General features: G+C 46.4%; 1 non-coding gene across 1 annotated transcript; it reads right to left on the bottom strand.

Moving 5' to 3' along the window:
* Positions 1 to 5,404: 5,404 nt before the first annotated feature.
* On the bottom strand, positions 5,405 to 5,511 carry LOC123571988 (U6 spliceosomal RNA). Its single transcript, XR_006696345.2, has one exon. It is a non-coding gene; the product is annotated as a U6 spliceosomal RNA (small nuclear RNA).
* Between the last annotated feature and the right edge of the window lie 2,272 nt (positions 5,512 to 7,783).

Below are 7,783 nucleotides of genomic sequence, written 5' to 3'. Positions count from 1 at the left end.
ACTGTATGTCAGCTACTCGGGAGGCTGAGGCAGGAGAATTGCTTGAACCTGGGGGGCAAAAGTTGCAGTGAGCTGAGATTGTATCACTGCACTCCAGCCTGGCCAACAGAGCAAGACTCCATCTCAAAAGAAAGAGGAAGAGGATGAAATTCTTTTGGCACATGTTACAATACGGATGAACATTGAAAACATTATGATAAGTGAAATAAGCCAGACACAAAAGGACACATAGGTATAAACAAATATGTATGATTCTACTTATATGAAATACCTGTAATAGGCAAATTCATAGAGATAGAAAGTAGAATAGAGGTTAACAGGAGTTGGGAGAGGTGATAAGTTATTATCAATAAGTACAGATTTTGTTTTTGAGATAATAAAAAAGTTATGGAAATAGATAGTGATGATGGTTTCACAACATCTTGGATGTACTTAATACCACTGAATTGTACACTTAACCATAGCTTAAAAGATTTTATATATATTTTACCAGAAATTTTTTTTTAAAAAAAGGTAAAATTGACTTCTCAAGAGCCAAATTCTCCAGACATCTTGCAAGCTTATAGGATTTCTGTGCAACATTTACCACCACTGACCACCAACCCTATCGGGAAACTCTCAGCTCACTTAGGGTGTCAGTTAGGAATGCTTTTGACTTCAAGTAACAAAAAACAAGACACATAGTAGCTTCAGCAAGTAGGGGATTGTGTCTCATGCTCCCTCACCCTTAGCATACAGCTTTGGTTCTTGTGATTCAAGGATGGCTGCTGCACCTCCAGGCTTCACTTCCACATCCCAGGCAGGAAAAATAAGGACAGAGAAAGAGCCATTGGCTAAATGCTGAAGATCCTGGCCAGCAAAGACTGTCCCCTCTAAGGGGCTTTCTAGGAAACCCAACCAGTGATGCCCACTTACATCTCACTGTCCAGAACTGGGTCACATACCCCTTGCTAATGGCAAAGCAGGATGGGAGTGTGAAAAGGCTTTTACCTGAGCACACCTCTTCCCAAAATCTAAATGGAGCTCTGTCAGAAAGGAAGAAAGAATAGTGGAGAATGAGGAGGCCACTGGCAAAGGTTGCTCCCTGGCTTCGGGGCTGTGCCTGGTCCCTGACTGTGGCTTCTCCAGCTCTCTCACTAATGTTTCCTGTGGCTCACCCTTGACCATTCAGCATTTCCCCACATTCTGACTTCGGCTCACTTCCTTTTTCATTCTAGGTACTTTCCCTGAGCCCAGGCACCTCCCAGCCCCTGCTTTCAGCTACCATCCCTCATCAGGGAATCCCAAACACACACATAACTTCTACCTGGACCCAACGCCTGAGCTATAGACACATTTGTCCATTCATTCAAAAATGTTTATGAAGTGCTTTCTATGAGCTGGACATTCCTCTAGGCCTCGAGGATACAGCAGGAAGCAACAGCCCTCACAGAGTTTACCTTCAAGTGAGGGAGAGGGTTTATTAACATGTAAGCAACTAAGCAGGTTGTTCTAACTGGTGACACCAGAAGACTCCGCAGCAGGATGCTGTGACAGAGGAGAGCGGGGATGGGAGGCTACTTCCAATAGGATAATCTCAAAGAGCTCTCTAAAGAGGTAACAAGAATAGTTGGTTTCCAGTCTGGGCAATAGGGTGATACCCCGTCTCTACAATTTTTTTTTTCTTAATGAGGCGGGTGTGGTGGTACGCACCTGTGGTCTCAGCTGTTGAGGAAGCTGAGGTGGGAAGCTGGCTTGAGTGCGGGAGGCGGAGGCTACAATGAGCCATGATCGTGCCGCTGCACTCCAGCCTGGGTGACAGAGCAAGACCCTGTCTCAAAACACAAAACAAAACAAAACCAAAAGAATAGTTGGTGCTGGCAAGGAGTGATTTTACAATTCCCACCTGAGGGGGCTAGATACTGTAACAAGAGCAACTGACATTTTGCAGATTCAGTGTGGAGTCATGTGTGGAAACCTAGGTGGCACCACCTTCCCATGTGATTCTAGAACATTTTGAAACCTACAGGGCCCGGTGCTCCAGTCAGTGGCTTGGTGCCCTATCCCTTGATCAGGCCTCAGCATTTCTCTCCCGGTAATTACTATATAATCACTCCCCACTTTCTTCAGGATTCTCTCCAGGGGAGGCCTTCCCTGACCACATTTGCAATTGAAACTTCCTGCTTACCCAAACCAGCTTTTCCCCTTCCCCCGTCTTAGTTGTTCCCACAGCATTCATCACCACATAACATACACTATACATCTATTGCTTATTTGTTTATTGCCTGCCTTCCCTACCATAACTGGGTGTGTACCGAGGTAGGGATTCTTGTTTGTTCTTTTCACTGCGGAACCCCCGGTTTCCAGGCCTGTGTCGGGCACATATAAGATGCTCAGAAAATATTTGTTCAATGAGTAAATGGTCTACTCGCTTGGAGGCTCCACCCCTTCTCTCACCCTCCTCCCTCCTGGCCACCAGAGAGACCACCCCACTAGATCATTCCCCTGCTTAGCAACTTTCAACAACTCCCTGTGCTTTCAGAAGAGAGTGCAAATTCTCAACCCAGCACTGGGGATGGCCTGGCTCTCTATCACTCCAGCCTCATCTCCCACCCCTTTGACACCCTGCATTGCAGCCACATCACCCCATTCATAGGTCCTTGCCTATGTCTATTTTATTTTTCTCTTTCTTCCGGATCTCAGATGCAGAGAATTGAGTTCATCTTCCCTTCAGTTTCATGAGTCACTATCATTTTGGGTAAGTGGGCCAGTGGTAAGCTCTTTTTCTTTTTTTTGAGAAGGAGTCTTGCTCTGTCACGCAGGCTATAGTACAGTGGTGTGATCTCGGCTCACTGCAACTTCTGCCTCCTGGGTTCAAGCAATTCTCCTGCCTCAGCCTCCAGAGTAACTGGGATTATGGGCACACACCACCACACTCCGCTAATTTTTTTGTATTTTTAGTAGAGATGGGGTTTTACCATGTTGGCCAGGCTGGTCTCGAACTCCTGACCTCAAGTAATCTACCTGCTTCGGCCTCCCAAAGTGCTGGGATTACAGGCCTGAGCCACTATGCCCAGCCAGTAAGCTCTCTTGATTTATTTTATTTTAAATATTTCCCCTCTCCACCCCTAATCTCCGCTCTGATTTCATTTCCCCATGGAGGTGCCCACTCTAATACATTTGGTCCAGGTCCTGGGTGGCTTTCTATCCCTGGTAAATAAGTGGCATTCATTTATATAAACAAGTACATACATGACCTTGTACTACAGATCTCATTCTGTTTCTTACATTTTTCACCCAACACCGAGGGTGTGATGTATATGTATGTTGTGTGTGTGTGTGTGTGTGTGTGTGTGTATACAATCTCTCCATTTCTCATTGCTCCCCACCAGATTGGCAATCCCTGCTGTTGTCCAAGTCCCACCCTAAGCATCCACCACATCTTATTCTCCTCCCAGTGTTAGACCTTCCACTGCCTCTAACTCTCCGCAATTACAACAGAGTTGCAATGAACATCCTCATCCTTGTGTGCTAATAGACCTGAGAACAAAGCTCACTCAGGGTTGGGGCTGCTGGCTTTTAGATTATAGGCACACTGTCTGCAACTGCTCCCACATCCTCAGCAGCATTTGGACTTATCCACCTTTCTAATTATTGGTAAGCTAATGGGCATGCTTATTATTTCAGACCTAGGCTGCCTTCTGGGGTCAAAGGGGATACAGATGATTTTGCTGACACCTTATAGGTGGTACAAAGTCATAAAAGTAACTAACATTGATTTATGTAGTGAGAACACTATTGCCTTTTTAGTTTTCTTTTAGTAAGTTTTAGTGTGCTGGAGTGTGCTTTTAATTCCTTCCTCATACCGTCATGTATCCCATAACAACATTTTGGTCAATGACAGGACACATATAGGACAGGGGTCCCATAAGATTATCATGGAGCATATATAAAAACCTGATATATGGAACTTGATATTAGCATTTCAGATCAAGTAGGGGAAATGATTGATATTCAATATTCAGTAAAGATGATGGGACACTTAGTTTTCCAGATTAAAAAAATGTACATGTACTAGTATATATACCATCTAGGTTTGTATAAGTATACTCTATGATGTTCATGCAATGACAAAATCACTTAAAGACACATTTCTCAAAGAGTATCCCTGGCATTAAGAGACGCATGACTGTACTTGCTAGACTTCCTTTTTATTAAAGATTCTTTGGAAAGGCTACTGTTGTTTTTATCGTATTTATTTTTGTGGTTTTTGACTATTTCTGGTAAGCAATAATGGTTTTCTATGTTTGGGGAAATACTTCACTAAGTAAAAAAAGCAGGTCAATTGAAAGAAAAATGATAATTAAGTCATAGGTGTTCCCTAGATAGCACAGAAATTCTGAAGATGGTTTTTCATATCACTGAGGTTGGGGAAATCTGACATAAACCAAGGTTCAGCTGGGAACAGACGGGTCTGTCCTGATGCTCCAGGTGGCCTGGTAGCCTTTAGCTCACAAAATGACCCAGGTTCAAATCCTGCTTTTTCTGAGCAAGTTACCTCTCATTTCCCTCTGCTGTAAAACGGTGATGACAACATTCACAGGATTATTAAGATAATTAAATGAGATCTTAACAAGGGACTCTAGCACTGGGAGGGGCATAACGCATGGTGTCAGCACCTTTGAGTGTGAAGACATGGACTTTTTTCTTTTCTTTTTTTTTTTTTTTTTTTTTTGAGACGGAGTCTCGCTCTGTCACCCAGGCTGGAGTGCTGTGGCCGGATCTCAGCTCACTGCAAGCTCCGCCTCCCGGGTTCCCGCCATTCTCCTGCCTCAGCCTCCCGAGTAGCCGGGACTACAGGCGCCCGCCACCTCGCCCGGCTAGTTTTTTTTTTTTTTGTATTTTTTAGTAGAGACGGGGTTTCACCGTGTTAGCCAGGATGGTCTCGATCTCCTGACCTCGTGATCCGCCCGTCTCGGCCTCCCAAAGTGCTGGGATTACAGGCTTGAGCCACAGCGCCCGGCGACTTTTTTCTTTTCTTTACTTTTTTTTTTTTTTTTTTTTTTGAGACGGAGTCTGCTCTGTCACCCAGGCTGGAGTGTAGTGGCATGATCTTGGCTCACGGCAACCTCCGCCTCCCCAGATCAGGCGATTCTCCTGCCTCAGCCTCCTGAGTGGCTGGGATTACAGGTACCCACCACGACGCCCAGCTAATTTTTTATTTTTAGTGGAGTCAGGGTTTCACCATATTGGTCAGGCTGGTCTCGAACTCCTGACCTTAGGCAATCCACCCGCCTTGGCCTCCCAAAGTGCTGGGATTATAGGCATGAGCCCCCACGCCTGACTTTCTTTTCTTAATAGTTGCCTTCTCTCTGTGTGTCCTGTCCTTAGCAGTAGATTTTGTCATGCTTTTCCCCCTTCATGATTATGTTTTTAATTAATTTTTGTTTTGTGTGTCATCCTTGCCCAGGGGCCATGCTAACTGCCTCTGTCTCGTTCCAATTTTAGTATAGGTGCTGCTGAAGAGAGTACTTGCCATACTTTTTAAATGGAAATAGTACCCTTGGGCACTCACAGGAACTCCTTTGGAACCTAGAGATGGGAAGCTGGGCTGGGGACAGAGGTCGGGTTAGCAAGGGCAAAGCCCATGCCTCCCAGCATAAAGTCCTCTGCTGGGAGCAGTGTTTCCGTTTCAGCAGGCACGTCCCACTGCAATGGGTAAACCTGGCCACATCCGCTGACTCCCAGAGTCTGCCTGGGAACGTGGGCAGCCTGGGTCTCCCATGGGCCCTGTCTAGAGCACACGGTAGTGGGGTCAGAGGTCAGTCAGGGTAGCCTGGACAAATGCAGCCGGTCTGACAAGAGGGCAGGCATTGAGGTCTCTTCCGGTGAAGATCTTAACTGTCAAACTGTGGTCCTGGGTCTCGGATGTGGAATAAGCCTGGTAAAGACCCTGCAGAGCTCTGATGAGGTGGGGTGGAATTAGGAGGAGCCATCCATTTAATCAATAAATACAAACATAGATTTGACACTCCAGTTAAATGTTTGTATTAGTTTCCTATTGCTGCCACAACAGATTTAGTGGCTTAAAACAACACAAATCAATAATCTTACAGTTTTGGAGGCCAGAAGTCCAAAGTGGGTCTCGCCGGGCTAAAATGAACGTGTTGTTAGGGCCGCATTCCTTTCCGGGGATTCTGGGGGAGAATCCATTTTCTTATTTTCTCCAGGCTGCCCACATGCCTGGACTCAAGTCCCCTTTCCACCTTCAAAGCCAAAAATGGAATGGCCGGTTGAGTCTTTCTTATGGTGTCATCTTTCTGCTTCTGACCCTCCTGCCTCTCTCCTTTTTTTTTTTTTTTTTGAGACGGAGTCTCACTCTGTCACCCAGGCTGGAGTGTAGAGGGGCGATCTTGGCTCACTGCAAGCTCCACCTGCCGGGTTTAAGCAATTATCTCACGTCAACCTCCTGAGTAGTATCTGGCAGTATAGGCGCACGCCACCACACTCAGCTAATTTTTGTATTTTTATTAGAGACGGGGTTTTACCATGTTGGCCAGGCTGGTCTCGAACTCCTGACCTCAGGTGATCCACCCACCTCAGCCTCAGCCTCCTAAAGTTCTGGGATGACAGGCATGAGCCACAGCGCCCAGACCTTCCTGCCTCTTATAAGGTCTCTTCATGATAACATCAGGCCCACCCTGATACTCCAGAATCATCTCCTCATCTCAAGACCCTTATCGATTTTTTTTTTTTTTGAGACAGAGTCTCGCTCTGTTGCCCAGGCTGGAGTTCAGTGGCACAATCGTGGCTCACCACAACCTCTGCTTCCTGGGTTCAAGCAATTCTCTTGCCTTAGCCTCTCGAGTAGCTGGGACTACAGGTGTGTGCCACCATGCCTGGCTAATTTTTGTATTTTTAGTACAGACAGGGTTTCACTATGTTGATCAGGCTGGTCTCGAACTCCTGACCTTGTGATTCGCCCTTCTCGGCCTCCCAAAGTGCTGGGATTACAGGCGTGAGCCACCGTGCCCCGCCAAGACCCTTATCTTAATCACATCTGTGAAGACCCTTTGGCCATGGAAGGTAACATATTCACTGGCTCCAGGATGTGAACATCTTTGGGAGACCACTATTCTGCCATGGCCTGGCTCCTCTCCTGAGATCCCATCATAGCCCAGGCCTGCATGCTCCAGATTTCAGTCCGGTGGCAAAGAGTACACTTTTGTATTGCTTGCCCTGGGAAATACGCCGGGGTTGGCTGTGACTAGGCCAACTTGGGTCGTTAGGCTCACTAACAATCCAGTCACTGCAGCCAGCGGGATGGACCATGCTGCTTGGTTAGTACTAAGTCTCAGGTTCATCCCTGGAACTGAGATTGGGGTCAGCCCCCTAATGACCTGGAAGAAAGGAGGGGAGAAGTTTCCAAGGAGAATTAAGGAGGTCTTACAAAAGAAGAGGGAGTAGGTGCTGACCACTACCAACCACAATGATCTTGTGAAACACTGTGATGCCCATTTTGCAGGTGGAAGAGATGGTGAAGTCACACATGAGGTCCAGCCATGATTTGAACCCGCGTGGAGGAGTTCTTGCCGCTATATCAGGCCTCCTTGACCCCCAGCTAAATGTGGCATTGGCAGATCTGATTAATGCTGGAATGTTATGTAGCTCAGCTGACCTGGGTGGCAGCCTCCTTAGAGGTTGGCATGGGACCTACTGAGGAAGGCACATGGTTAACACAATTACTGGCGAGGTAGATACCCTCAGAGAAAAGGGAAATTTCCATTTCACTCCTGAAAGACTC

The sequence above is a fragment of the Macaca fascicularis genome, chromosome 2 (genome assembly GCF_037993035.2).
Source record: "Macaca fascicularis isolate 582-1 chromosome 2, T2T-MFA8v1.1".
In the NCBI taxonomy this organism is placed as follows: domain Eukaryota; kingdom Metazoa; phylum Chordata; class Mammalia; order Primates; family Cercopithecidae; genus Macaca; species Macaca fascicularis.
Note: the sequence above shows the minus strand (reverse complement) of the source record. Positions and strands in the feature narration are given on the sequence as shown.